Below are 15,705 nucleotides of genomic sequence, written 5' to 3'. Positions count from 1 at the left end.
ACAGCCCATTTCTTCAGCCTGGCAAGCTGTGGAAGCATCCAGTGTAGATATGTGCAAGCTGGTCCATACCCCCTCAGACCAATTTATAAAAATTATCTGTGTGCTAAATTGCCAGCCACACTCAGAGAAGTTTTGCTTTGGCAAACTCACATCAAAATTCCTGGCTATTCTCAAATCTCTGCCCGGCCGCAGGTCCTGTAGCAAACATTTTAATTACTCTTTGTTTGTCCTGACTCTTAAATGTTGGCTACAGGACAGAGAAATTATATTTCCTGTCCCGCTGCCCTTATTGAGATGGGTTCATGATTCTTACCGTGTTTCCCAGTATGGTGACATGCTACAACATGGGTGGGAAAGACACAGTAATTTCTTTGGAATCAGAAACTGCTTTGTAGTTGGGGGTTATAAATGCTCTCAGTGACTTTCTCAGGCTACCACTCACCCTAGATTCCAACAGGAATCACGTCTGTACAGAACAGTGCCAGCTCCAACCTTAATCAAGTTTAATCTGTCAGCCAAGACTGCTTTCCTACAACGGGCATTTGGAGGCATTGCCTATTAAAATATCGAGTCTTTAGCACTGCCTGGAAAGCAAATCTGAAGGCTTGATTGCGACTACCATCTTTTAATTATTATTATTGTTATTGTTGTTATTTTCAAGAGCAATTGATATGGGAGTGAGAAGGGGACTGGTTGGAACTTAACATGCCCCCTTGGCCACCCCTCCCTAAAAGATGATTTAAAAACAGGCAGTGAGCCAGAGAATTTGCAAGGCTAACTTTCTCACGTGGAAGAGAAAAATTATTGCAATGCCCTTTAGCTAAGTACACTCACTTCAGCCTTTATGGATGGCAGTGATCACATGGTCACCTCTTCATGAGGAAGAGAGCTTGAAACAATCACACAGCAGAACCTCCAGAGATTGGGGGTGGGATGGTATCTCATAGGGCACAGGCAGTACCTGTAAGGTTTTTTGTTCCTTCTTTTTTTTAAAAGCCGAAGGCTTTTTGAGGAAGTTATCTTCTTTCCAGAAAACTAAAGTGGCCTAACTTCCTTTTCATCTTATCCATCATTGCTGTAGCAGAAAGAGATAGCTGACATGCCTGAGTCTTAGCAGACCGGTAGGGCACTACAATAGGCAGATTTGCGGAATGCACACCTCAGATAACCGCCCTCTACAGCTTAGCATTTGAATGGGTATATGCAGGCGTGAAAAGGAGCAGACAGTATTACACAAACAAGGTGAAGGAAGACTTTCTCGTAAACTTTTGCAAATGTTGACACAGACCTGAGAATTAGCTGAAGTTTATTCCCTATCCAAAGTATCCAGGAAAGTCAGTGATTTGAAATAGAACAGGGTAATTTTATATGTGAACTATCATGAGACCAATAAAAGAATGTAGAAATGACGTATAACCAGGCACTGGAAGAAATTGGATCTGGCCAGGATAAGGACTAGGGTGTAATTGGATTTGTGTGTTATCTCCTTGGGTGTTTAGGAAACTTTGTGTGTGTGTGTGTGTGTGTGTGTGTGTGTTTGCACTGAATGTAAGCTAACTGTTAAAAGTACATTGTATAAAGTTTGGCCTCTATAAAATGTGGCCTGTACTTTGGGCTCAGTCAGTCTTGGCTAGTACCTTTTGTTGTTTTTATAAAGTTTGGAATAAAATAACCACTTGTTCCTGATGGGTCCTGGACTGGGGGAGTAGTCATAACTGTAGTCATGATGATTCGTTGTCCAGATTTTGTGAAAATTGGAAACTGGATAATGCATTCCGACTTGACTTAGCAATCCTTACACCACTGTGAAGTAGAGAGGTACAAGCTTTAACAATTTTAGGAAAGTTTAGGTCACCTTAGAAATGCAGTGTCTACCAGGGAATTACCTTCCTGTAAATTCGGCCCTCTGACTCACTTCCTCCCCTTCTTACCTCTCTCTCTCTCTTTTTTAATATAGTGTTCCTTTTATGTTGAATGACATTACCGTAGCTCTCTGCTTGGTGAACTCCTACTGCCCCTTCAAGACGCAGATAAAATATACCCACTTCGTGAAGCCCTCCCCATCCCCAAATAGAACTAATTCCTTCCATCAATCCTTTTCTTGGAACACTCTCAATAATGATGGCTAACGCTTAATGAGCACTTAATATGCACCAGTCCCTTGATAAGCAACTCTCATTTAATCTTCGTGTCAGCTTTATGAGGCAACTACTGTTATTATCCCCAGTTTACAGATGAGACACCTGAGGCTTTGAGAAATTTAGTAACTTGTCCAGGGTCTCAAAGCTAGGCAGAGACAGAGCCATGGCCTAAACCCATGCCTTGTTGATTCTCTAAGTGACATAAATGACTCCCGGACCTACATAGATATATGTGATTTACGGTCACATCAATTACAGTTTGGTATGTATGCCGTCCCAAGCAAAAATGTGAGGTTCAAGATGGTAAAAATGACAACCCTTGTAAAAGAATAATTCTTAAAAATTCTGACTCTCACACAGATATAAAATGAATACTTGTTAAAAAATTTATATACCTCATTAATAAACAAGGGAACCAAGAAATTTGTTATAACAGATTTATAGGAGGACCACAAATTTATATGGAATAAAAGAATGTTGAAACGAATTCACAAATGGATGCAAAACTGGAGGGGGAGTCAATTGAACCTCCACTGGACAGAATTTATTTGCATCTGTAGATAAGAATTATTTGCATTGCCTTCACTTATCTACAAGTTACAAAGTTGTATAATAGCCCACAGACTAAGGCCTATATCCCTGTGGGATCATATAATGCCTAGAGGCTTTATCATTCCATGAAAAGGATGCTCACTCCAGTCTTAAATTTTTCCCTATACCTTTGAGAAACAGTATTACATAGCAAAGGGCAGAAGCTCGTGGTTTAGATAAGCTCTGAATCCAAAGTACCAAGCTTACTTGTGTGACCTTGAATAAAATTTGGAAGGAATACAAAAAAGTTCACATGCTTGGCAGGTGTGTGCATGCACACACACATGCATCCTGCAGAGAAAGATCTTGAGGGGATTAAATGTAATAATACAGGAAAAGCCCCTGGCACATAGTAGATACTACTAAATTTCAGGTATTATTATTAGTAATAAAGTGTCATGTAGTTGTTGCTTAATAAATGTTGAGTGACAAAATCAGGAGTGGACAGACTTTCCTGTTAAGTTCCAGATAGTAAATATTTTAGGCTTTGCAGGCCATATGGCATCTGTCACAACTGTGAAACTCTGCTGTTGTAGCTCAAAAGCAGCCATAATAATATTTAAACAAATAATATAATTGTGTTCCAGTAAAACTTTCTTTCTAAAAACATGCACTGGGCTGGATTTTGCCTTTGGGCTACAGCTTGCTGACCCTGGACTAAATGATTAAAATGGCTAATTCAGAAGCTTGGGGTGAAGGACTAATTGCTAGTCATACCTATTGGTAGACCTTGCCAATGTCACTCAACAGGGAAACCTGGGCAGAGGTTGGCCAGTGCTAATCTGAAGTTGTAACATGGGAGAGGGCATTTCCCTTTGTTATTATTCAAAGTAAATCGACTACTGGATATGCAGTCAGACCTAGACTTTAATGTTTTCTCTACCACGTACTAGCTGGGTGATCATGGGCAAGTTACCCACCGGGTCTGTACCTTGGATACACCAACCCTGAGATAACCATGGGGAAATGTTAACTGTGAAATACTCTACCAAGGTAGTAAGTACTCACTGCCAGAGAGGGAAGTAGTCCTCTATTGATTCTACCATTGTGTGGGAACTATGTAATTTCTATGGTTGAATAGTAGACTAGCTATTTCAGCAGAAGATAAAGATGTAAGGTAAAAACATTCTCTCATTGTCACGAATCAGTCTCCAGAGTAACATATATTGAGTCTGAAAATGATTGTATTGGATTAGTTTTGAAAGGTCTTTAGATGTTGGCATCATGTTAAGTTGCCTTACAAATAAGCAGTTGTCTTGAAATAGACTTACATGATGTCCCATATGTAGCTAAAAATGGTCTTTCTGCCTTAGGGACAACTGATATTTTGAAAGTAAGTCAATAAACTCAACCCAAAGTTGGAAAAAACATTAAGGACCATTAAAACCCAACATCTGGCTACACACTTTAAAGAAGGCCCATTAGCCATGCAAATATGAAGTTACCTGCACTTCTGATAAGTGCAATTAACTTCTTGTGAGACGTTAAGACTTGGAAAACTTGGCTTTGTTGAGGTGGAAAGTAGAAGAAGACAATAGAATTTGGTTTCCTTTGGCAGAGTTTTAATACAAGAGTTTAATACAAGAAAAACCCCCTTTTTATCAGTTAGATCCAACATCTTCTCATGAATATCCCCCCAACATTTAAAAAGTAAATGGTTGTGTTTTTTTTATGTCTCTTAACATTCTTTCTACTGGACTGAGCCAGTTGAAGACATGTTTTCAGGTGGATCCAGTGTTCAAAAATGACCCATATTTTGTTCTTGAGGTTGTAATTGTAATGATTAATTATTAATTTAAAAAACTGTGTGCCCCATTTTAGGACAGAACCTGCTCTTTTATCTCTGTGTGTTGTGTTGTGTCAGAGGAGGTTGTAAAGCTGGCGGATGACAGAGCAGAAACTGAGCCGTCAGCTTGGGGCAGAGTCACCTGCTGGCCTTGTGCCTTTGCTTAATCTGAGTCTCAGGTTCCTCGTTTGTAAAATGGGAGAAAGACAGGGCCTACCTGCTGTAGGGATTAAACGAACACTGTCCAGATGAAGGGCATCACATAGTACCTGGCTTCGAAGTGAAAGCTGTAGCTGTTGCTCCTCATCATTACCATCGTTATTTTCAGCCAAAAAATTCTGTGTCAGTATCCAGATGTCTTAGTCAGCTGGTATCACAAATACTATAGACTGGGTGGCTTAAACAACAAACATTTATTTCTTATGATTCCAGAGGCTGGGAAGCCCACGATCAAGGTGCCAGCCAATTTAGTTCCTGGTGAGAGCCCCCTTCCTGGCTTGTAGATGGCTGCCTTCTTGCTCTGTCAAGGTCATCTTTCTTGTGTCTCTTTTTATAAGGCCACTAATTCCATTCATGAGGGTTCCACCCTCTTGACCTAGTTACCTCCCAAAGGCTCCACCTCCAAATACTATCGTATTAGAGCTTCAACATATGAACTTTAGGGCAGGACACAGACACTCAGTCTTTAGCATCAGATTAGTGATAAAAAATGGAGACAGGATGAAGCTACAGGAGCTGTAATCATGTAGGATGTTGTAGTTCATTTTTGACTACTTCTCCAGTCCTCGTTTACAGTATACTCATGATAGTTTCTGTTTGTAATATCATCAGGTTTCTATTGCCTTTCCTTCATATCCTTTCCTTTCTGTTTTCACTGGGCTTGGCTTTATCATCATATGCCTAGATTTTTACAGTTAATTTCAATTCAGCCTCCTTTCCTTTAATGCCCCCCTCCACCCCCATCCCCATCACCCTCACATCCTGCAGGGGCCACATCAGTTTTCCTAAAGCCAGCTTTCTTTGTGGCCCCTTGCACCTTTCAATCAGTGAAGGAAGAGGAAGTTTTCCACAGCCTCCAGGACTGGTTCAGGTCCCACAGTCTGGCTCTCTGTGGTGTGATCCCCAATGCCACCAGCCTTTCAAACCTCCCACTGCTCATTGACACAGCGACTCTGCTCTGGCCATGCCTCTTTACTCACAGGTCCCTGAGTAAGCTCAGTGTTTCCACGCAGTGCCCACTGTTCCTTGGACAGGACAGCCCTTCTTTTCTGTCTGACTTTCCAAGTCCTGTGCTTGTTTAAATCCCAATTCAAATTCCAGTTTTAGGCCACTCTCATGCCTCTTCTTTCTGAGCCTAAGGTCCTTTGTCCCAGGCATTTGAAATTGACACTCTACCTTGTATTCCATGCCCACTGTAATGTCCCCTGTCCTTCCTAGCCCTCAAGCAATGCCAGGCATTTTCTCCTTTACCCCACAGTACCATGCACATCCTTGATTATAGTACTTTGCAAATTGTTTCATACATCACCTGTTTACATATCACAGAGACCATCTGGGACTTGGCTTTAGCTGTCTCCCCAGCACTTAGCACAATCTGTGGTTCAGAGAAGGCGCTTAACAAATGCCTGTGAAATAACTAAATGACTGAGCAGGAATCAGGCAGGCCAATAAACATTTGTTGAAGACAGGCATACCTACCTAGTTTTATTGTGCTTCACTTTATTGCGCTTCGCAGATACTGTGTTTTTTACAAATTGGTGGTTTGTGGCAACTCTGCGTTGAGCAAGTCTATCGGCACCAATTTTCCAGCAGCATTTGGTGACTTTGTGTCTCTGTGTCAGATTTTGGTAATTCTTACAATGTTTCAAACTTTTTCATTATTATTATACTTGTCATGGTGATCTGTGATCAGTGATCTTTGATGTAACTATTGTAATTGTTATGGCGCGCCACAAACCATGCCCCGTATAAGACGAGGAACTTAATCGATAAATGTTTTGTGTATTCTGACTGCTCCACCAACCAGCCATTACCCTTTTCTCTCCTCCTCTGGTCTGCCTATTTCCTGAGACACAACAGTATTGAAATTACAACAGTTAGTAACCCTGCAATGGCCTCTGAGTGTTCAAGTGAAAGGAAGAGTCGCACGTCTCTCACTTCAAATAAAAAGCTAGGAGTGATTAAGCTTATTGAGGAAGGCATGTCGAAAATCAAGACAGGCTGAAAGCTAGGCCTCTTGCACCAAACACTTAGCCAAGTTGTGAATGCAAAGGAAAAGTTCTTGAAAGAATTTAAAAGTGCTATTCCACTAAATACATGAATGATAAGAAAGTGTAACAGCCTTATTGCTGAGTGGTCTGGATAGAAGATCCAACCAGCCACAACATTCCTTTAAGCGAAAGCCTAATCCAGAACAAGGCCCTAACCCTCTTTAATTCTGTGATGGCTGAGAGAGGTAAGGAAGTCACAGAAGAAAAGTTTGGAGCTAGCAGAGGTTGGTTCGTGAAGCTTAAGGAAAGATGTCTCTATAACACAAAGGTGCAAGGTGAAGCAGCAAGTGCTGATGCGAAACTGCCACAAGTTATCCAGAAGATCTAGCTGAGATAATTAATGAAGGTGGCTGCATTAAACAACAGAGTTTCAATGTAGGTGAAACAGCCTTATATTGGAAGAAACGCCATCTAGGGTTTCCATAGCTAGAGAGGAGAAGTCAATGCCTGACTTCAACCTTCAGAGGACAGGCTGACTCTCTTGGTGGGGGCTAATGCAAGTGGTGACTTTGAGTTGAAGCCAGTGCTCCTTTAGCATTCCAAAAATCCTAGGGCCCTTAAGAATTATACTAAATCTACTCTCCCTGTGCTCTATAAATAGAACAACAAAGCTTGGATGACAGCACCTATGTTTATAACATGGTTTACTGAATATTTTAAGACCAGTGTTGAGACCTACTGCTCAGAAACAAAACAAAACAAAACATTCTTTTCAGAATATGACTGCTCATTGACAATGCACCTGGTCAGCCAAGAGCTCTGATGGAAATGCCCAATGAGATTCATGTTGTTTTCATGCCTGCTAACACAGCATCCATTCAAGTTTGTGGATCAAGGAGTCATTGTAAGAAATACATTTTGTATGGCTGTAGCTGCCACAGATAGTGATTCCTGTCATGGATTTGGGGAAAGTAAATTGAAAACCTTCTGGAAAGGATTCACTGTTCTAGATGCCATTAAGAACACGTGTTTCACGAGAAGAGGTAAAAATATTAACAGTAACAAGAGTTTAGAAGAGGTTGATTCCAGCCTTCATGGATGACTTTGAGAGGTTCAAGACTTCAGTGGAGGAAGTAACTGCATATGAGGAAATACCAAGAGAACTAGAATTAGAAGTGGAGCCTGAAGATGTGACTGAATTGCTGCAATTTCATGATAAAACTTTAATGGATGAAGAGTTGCTTCTTATGGATGAGCAAAGAAAATGGTTTATTGAGATGAAATTTACTCGTGGTGAACATGCTGTAAAGACGGTTGAAATGACAACAGAGGATTTAGAATATTATATAAACTTAGCTAATTAAAACAGTGGCAGGGTTTGAGAGGACTGACTCCAGTTTTGAAAGAAGTTTTACTGTGGATAAAATGCTATCAAACAGCATTGCATACTACAGAGAAATTATTTGTGAAAGGAAGAATCAATCGATGCGACAGACTTCATTGTTGTCTTATTTTAAGAAATTGCCACAGCCACCCCAGCCTTCAGCAACCACTCTCCTGATCAGTCAACAGCCATCAGCATCAAGGCAAGACCCTCCACCAAGCAAAAAGATTACAACTCATTGAAGCTCAGATGATAGCATTTTTTAGCAATACAAATTTTTTTAAATTAAAGCATGTACATTGTTTTTTTTTTTAATATAGATATAATGCTATTGCACACTTTATAGACTAAAGTATAGTGTAAACATAACTTGTATATGCATGGGGAAACCAAAAAAATTCTTGTGATATTCGCTTTATTGTGGTGGTCTGGAATCGAACCCACAATCTCTCTGAGGTGTGCCTGTCATGAACTGACAGATCAACTGCAGAATCCTTAAAGGAAACACCCTTGTTGCTTCTTTGTCTTCCTAGAACTTGCCATGGCACCTGGCATGTAGGTAGATGCTTAAGAAATCGTTCCTGACTGACTACCTTACTGACTGACTGTGTAGAGTGACAGACCTTCAGTACAGTGTCACGTGCCTTTTTTTTTTCAAATGCAAAGCCAGTATCCAGAAGTGTAAGCTGATTAACCTGGTTGTTAGATTAAAAGAATAGGAAACATTTAACCCCAGACAACACATTTCCAGTGGGATACTTATGACCCAACCATATGCCATCTGAGAGACTTCAGTGGCTCCTACAGTAGCTGGCCTGACGGGCACCAAAAGCCCTCCAGTGGGACCAACAGAAGGACCAGGAATTCCTATCGCGTGCAGTGCGCGAAGAATTAAATTGTTACCACTTAATATTCATTGAATGTCAGCGCTGTACTTTTGTACTAGGAAAAAATAGATGAGACACGAGACACACTCCGTGCAGTGGGCTTTGTTAGCTCTAATTAGTTGGTAGTAGAACAGTGCTGATACAGCAGTTCAGCAGTTAAAGGAAAGCAGTGCCCTCGGTACAAATGTGAGTATATTTATGCATCTGGTTCTGTTATGCTTCCTTACTGTGTTTCAGCACCGTTACTGTTCTGGGGCATGATGGCTAAACTGGGAGAGTTTTACCAGCTCAGAGTTGTAGAAAAACAAGAACAGCCCCATTTCTGAAGGAACTATTTAAATCCCACATCCTTTAATTTTTGTTTTATTGTGGTAACTTGGATTCTGGCTTCTTTGTTCTCTTTTACACTGGAAATACCTGGGAGCTCCATCTATGGTCCTAAATTGCAGTTTCACTTCTCTTTATATGTAAAGTCTGGCTAATACTGATTATATTTGGATGGGTCCGGACTGTGTTCACCTTTGCATTGTCTGGAGACCAGAAAGTAAAATTGCAAAGAGAAAGAACATGTTTTAAGCTGCTTGCAAGACTGACTTGTTTCTGAGGTCTTGCACAGATTCCTAGTGGTGTAGGAACGAAGCAGCTAGTCATCTGGGCATCATTTGATCCTGCCCCTCTTTTCATACTTGAAGAACAGAGGCTATAGGAGGGAAAGTGACTTGCCCAGGGTCACATAGCTAATTGATGACCAATGTAGTTGGGGTGCAGGAAGGCCCTGGACACCACAACCAGAGCTCTTTTTAATGAGGCTTGTCTCTCGACTAAAGTAGCCCCTCTAACGACACCTGTATTTGGAAACATTCACAGTCAGTCTGACTTGACATCTCTGAGCATGAGGGACACTCTTTATCTTTACCAATATTCTAAAAATCAAATTTTATATTGCTTATTTTCCCTATGAACCATAACGTGCAGTTTTTGAAGTTTTAAGAGACTCCATTCAACTGGATAATGTACATAAGAATTGAGGGTGTCAGTGTACGGAGCCCTAAAACTTGGATAGTTTTGACAATGAATTCAAATAATTTTGAGCAGTCTCTCTAGATATTAATGGCTACAAGAGTTTAGGTGGTTGATTTGCTCTCATTTTATAATTTTTATCATCTTTTTCTCCAAGTGCAGATACATTTTTCGGTTCCAAAATTAAGTTGGTAGAAAGAGAAGTGAATTGGAAGTTAGAAAACTTGAGTTCTAGTTCTTTAGAGTGGACAAACCTGAAAAAATGTTAATACTTACGTATTTCTTTTAATGTGTCATTGAAAAATACAGCGTGTATCCACGTCATGACTTCATAGATGATACTGTTTAGGGCAAAACTAAAAAAAAATTGTGTAAAAGCTGTAAGACGCTTAACAAAAATTAAGTAATAGTGTACACAGAAAGGCAAAAACTGTGAAGAGGATATTCAAAGAAGAGAAACACAGGATTAGATCATCTCTGAAGCCCTTCCAACCTAAAAATTCTGTCACTGTACTAACTTAAGCCTGGTATTTATTTATTCATTGTTTTGCTGGCAGGTTTTGCATATCTTTATCAAACATTCAAGTGGAGAAGGAACTGAATTCTTATGTCTAGGGCGGATGGTGTAACATCACAAACCTAATTTTAACTCTCACACCATCTGAACTTTCAGGGTAAAAATGAAAGCTTTAATGTCACATTCGAAAACTTTTTAAAGTCAGTGGAATGCATAAGCACAACATTGGGGTTTTCAAGTGGAATGGGGGATGATAAATGCATAGAAATCCTGTTAAAATGTTTTGTAAGGGTTATAGTCTATCCTGACGCTGAAATTATAAGCTAATTGTGTACATAAGGCTTTTACTGCACTCTCGGCCTAAAGAAGAAATCCATGTCATAACCAACCACATGATTACAGCTTTTCTGAAGATCTGTCAATAGGACTTGCAACACTGTGTACATTTGTTATTGGAAAAAATATCAAATATGGCCAGAAGAGGATTCCATAGTGGAAGCAATAATATTATCATATTAGTTTTTTGTGGGTAAAAAACTCTAAGGGGTCAAGATGGAATAAATGAGAATGTTTTATTTGTTTGAATAGGCCATGGGATATATAAACATTTGACAATCAAGCTTTAAGAACAAGATTTGAGGCTTGGCACAAAACCTGGAGACTTAATTGGAAAACCATTTAAGATGTTAACTCAGGCCTCCCCTAGGAAAGTCCTCCAGGGCGTCCAGCTCTGTTGGTTCTCCATCGCCTGTACTAGCATTTGTCTCGGATAAACAGCTCACTGGCCCAGGAATCCACGTGGCCCATGAATTCTGACACTATAGATGGAGGGGTTCTGACCAATCGGCTTGTATTCAGGAGATCACTAGGATTCTGGGGGCGCTTGACGTCCTATCACGCAAGGAAAACTTGAAGGAAATGTGGCCGCTCAACTAGGTTAGGGAAGATTTCAGGGGATTGTAAAACATGTCCTCAAATATTTGAAGAACTATCAAACGGAAAAGAGACTGAATTCTTCTTTGCTATTTCAGAGTGCAGAACTAGGATTCAGAAGGAAGTGACAGGAAGGAAATGAATGTTTTTATTGACTGTGGATTATGTGCCCAGTGCTGTGCTGGCTGTTGTTTGTGTGGTCTCCTTTAATTTCACCAAGTTGTGTGGTAGCTGTTATTATCTCCTTATAACAGAAGGAGAGATGGAGGTCAGAGAAACTAACTACTACTACTAATAGTAGTAAAAATATTACCACTGAATTAAAAAAAACAAAACAAAAACCCTAGCATTTATTGTCTGCTGTGTGTCAGGCACTGTTCTAAGTACATTATTCTTGAGTACACTATTTGCACATTATTCTTTTTCATCCTCATGGCAGTCCTATGAGTACCTCATGGCAGGTACTATTTGTATACTCATTTTATTGGTAAGGAAACCAAGGCTCAGGAATTAAGCACATTGCTTGGTGTCACACTGTTAATGAATGTGGAGTGGGATTCTGAGCCAGATTGTCTGGCTTTATAGCCAAACATGCCCCACCCTTACGTCATTCTGCATCTTTACTTTCAGAGCATGTGCTGTGTGCCAATCTAGTGCCTGACAATTTATATCCTTATAGTAATATAATAGACTAGGCGTTATTATTCCCATTTTACAGATGAGGAGAAAATTGAGGCTAAAAGAATGAAATAACTTGCCTGAAACAAATAACTCGGCCAAATTGTTACTCAGTCTTCAGGCTCCAGGCCAAGTCACTTTGGACCATGCTCAGCTTTCTCAGAGTCTCTGGATCGGAAACTTTCTAGCAAGTAGAGCTATCAGTAACCAGAATGGGCTGCCCTGGGGGAGGAGAGGGGACTCAGGAGCTCCCCTTCTCTGGAAACGCTGGAGAGAAAATTTATGTCAGCTAGGCAGGGAAGGGATAGAGGAGATTCAAGCTTCATATGAAGAATTGAACCCGATGCTCCCTAAGGTTTTGTCCAGCTCTGGGATTTTATGATGCTGTGTTTTCTTCTCATCTTCCCATGTCATCTTGTTTTCCCCTGGGTGTACTCAGATGTACGTGCAAATCTCAGTCTGCTATTTGAATCTAGCTCTGGGGGTTAGATTGCCTTGGTAAGAGACTCACTTGCTAGGATATTTGACATGATTCCCTAGGGGAAATGTTAGGTCATGTGAGAAGTCAGCAGCATAAGCAGTACGCGGTGAGGTTGTTAACTAAGAAGGAAAATGCAGCGGAGGGTCTTACCACAATGTGAACAGGTAGATCTTCCCATAGCAGTCAGGGTCTCCCTTAAACTTGCTTTCACAGGAAAATGTTAGGCTGTCTTGCCTTTTTCAAGGCGTTTACCTAATGCCCAATTTGGAAATAGTCGTTTCCCTAGGGTTGTCTCAACTTTCATTATATCCATGGCAACTTGCCTACTCTACTAGATATCTTATTTTCAGCTCCGAATGTCTTTGGGTGGAAATGCCTTCCTTCCTATGACCCCCCAGGTGATATTTGTCATGTTATTCAGTGTGGTCTGACAGGCTGCACCATCTTGTCTTCCTGTACTTAGTCCTGTGCGTAACAAAGAACATCAGTGTCTCTGGGTCAGGGGATGTCTGTAAATTCTGCATCTGCATCTTTATATCCCCCAGTTCCCCAATCTTCTACCTTGAGTCAACCGTCCATATCTCTCCCCGACATCTACTAATTGTTTCCCTTTGATGACATCAGGTTGGTGGTGTTGATGCGTGGGCCCTCTCAGCCCTCCTGTGTCCCTCTGGCTCATTGTTTTATTTCAGCTGAAAGCTGACAAGACACATTTTTCTTCCTTCTTCCTCTCCCCTCTTTTTTTTTTTTTTTTTATCCCTTGGCCTTTATTTCACTGTTAATGATGTTGGACATTTGAGTGTTTCTCTGGAGGAGGCAGGAAGGTGGGGAAGGATGTTGAAGCCACTCAAAAATTGACTGGTGTTTCAATAGTCATAGAAAGTGATCGCCCAGCAGAGGGCTAAAAAACATATCATGTACCACATGATGATTCACTTCTCTAAACTGAAGAGGTTCATAGCATATATCTGTGCTCCTTTCTGCTTTATAAATTCAAAATGATGACCCTGATGTCCCTCTGATAAATTCAGATGGACTCCTAAAGGATTTTTATGCAGTCGTTGTGCACATAGCTTAGCTGAGTTGTGGAAAGAAAGAAACGGGGTTGTCTATACTTTACCATCAGGATGAGAACTGAACTGGAAAATAAAGATATATAAATATTGAATTTATTCATATAAAGTCCAGTGGTTGATGAATTTTCATTCAGATGTTGGTAGTTTCAGTATAAATGTGCACAGTCCCATTCTAGTGAGTATCTTAACTTTAGGTATAAGAATAGAATATTACGTATCACTTTCAGAGGGTGACACAGTCTGCTGCGGCAGGGAACAGTCCTTCATTCTCTGGGAAAACTACTTTTAGAAGATAGGCAATATCAATTGATACAATTAGAATCACTGAGACCGAGTATAATAGAGTCTCAGTAATGGAAAGGCAGACAAACATTTTTATATATATTTTATTTTTAATATTTATTTAGTTTTATTTATTTATTTGGCTGTGCCAGGTCTTAGTTGCGGTACGCGGGATCTTCATTGCCACATGTGGGATCTTTAGTTGCGGCATGCGGGTCTTTTAGTTGTGGCATGTGAACTCTTAGTTGCAGCATGTGGGATCTAGTTCCCTGACCAGGGATCGAACCTGGGCCCCCTGCATTGGGAGTGCGGACTCTTAGCCACTGGACCACCAGGGAAGTCCTTATATATATTTTAAAAAATCAACATTGGATATAATCAGGAGGGTTTCCAGGTTACTCATGAGATCTCAGTGGATTAGTGAATTTTCTCCATGATAACAGCATTGTTAATTTCTAACCTTTACAGGAAAAATCCTTTTTTTTTTTTTTTTTTTGCAGAAGTTAAACTTTCTTTTTGGGTTCCCAGTGAGACTCACTGCATTCACCAGTTCACAGTCCCTCCGTCCTTTCTGTCTTCTTCCAGCTCTCCTTTCTTCTTCCTTACTTTCCTTCTTCTCTGACAAAGATAAAATAAAATTAAAAGGTTAACCATTAAAGAAATGCAGGACTATCCAGGTTGCATACTGATGTCTTTATTTCCTTCACAAAAATTGCCATTGTTAAAACAGATTGTTTCTTTTTTAAAAAGTGGAAAAAGGAACAAAAAATTAAACAAAGCCTTTAGAGGCAACATGTACAGGGAGTCTTGTGTTGAGCTTTCCCTGTGTTCTCTGCTGCATTTTAATGACCCAGGGTGGGGCGGTGATATGAAATATTGTTCCTTATTTAACGTTTTACACTCTCATCTCCACATTGTGTATTTGCTTCTCTTGTGACCTTTTCGTTGCATTGGTAACTACTTCTTTTCACCCATAATCCAAAGTAAGTGTACCTTCCTGCAGAGAAATTACAGGAAGCTGTCAGTGTAGAGTTAATATAGTTAAAGCACCCTTAACTCTGCTATAAACCCCTTAAATAATTAAAACTGTATGCTTGAAGAGTCAGATTTGCATTTCTTTACCAAGTTTATTTAGCACACTTTGTTACACTCAATTAAATGAGAATGTTCTGTTTCACTTTCTTTGCTTCGGGTGGATCATTTTGCCTTTTGATTCTTGTGCCCTAGTGGTAATTTCACAGTGCTTAGGTCTCTAAAACTGTACATGTATTAATGCATATGTAGATCTATACACACCCATTAAAAGGTTTGCTATTTGTACTGAATAGAATCTTTGCCCAAGGCATTTGAGCATTCCAAGTAACCTAAGGTGTAACTGGGACCGCAGATAATTCATGGTGGTAAAGAAGGAGCTGGACAGAGTTGTTGGAACATCCAGTGTTTTATTTAAAAAGCCCTGTTACTTCGGCATCACCTTCCGACCCCACAATTTGATTTGTGAATCTCCCTGCGAAAAAAAGAAGATAAAAGGGGTTGAATGGTTCTAGAAAGGAAATTAAATATAAGTACTATGTCTCTTCACATCTCAGTTGGCAAAGCATGTGCAGAATGTTCTTCATAAATTAGTTCATTGCTTAAGTTATGCATGTTTAAGGAAGAATAAATTAGTTATCCATTTCCTAATGAGTAGTGGGATCAATTGGAGCATGATGAGAGAGA

General features: G+C 40.1%; 1 protein-coding gene across 1 annotated transcript in view; it reads left to right on the top strand.

Annotated features, from left to right (window-relative positions):
- Positions 1-15,705, top strand: part of MPPED2 (metallophosphoesterase domain containing 2) — a 166,057-nt gene that overhangs the window by 26,092 nt on the left and 124,260 nt on the right. The gene's annotated exons all lie outside the window — the stretch shown is intronic.

Source organism: Eschrichtius robustus, chromosome 11 (genome assembly GCF_028021215.1).
Source record: "Eschrichtius robustus isolate mEscRob2 chromosome 11, mEscRob2.pri, whole genome shotgun sequence".
Taxonomy (NCBI): domain Eukaryota; kingdom Metazoa; phylum Chordata; class Mammalia; order Artiodactyla; family Eschrichtiidae; genus Eschrichtius; species Eschrichtius robustus.
This window is presented reverse-complemented; position numbering and strand designations above follow the sequence as displayed.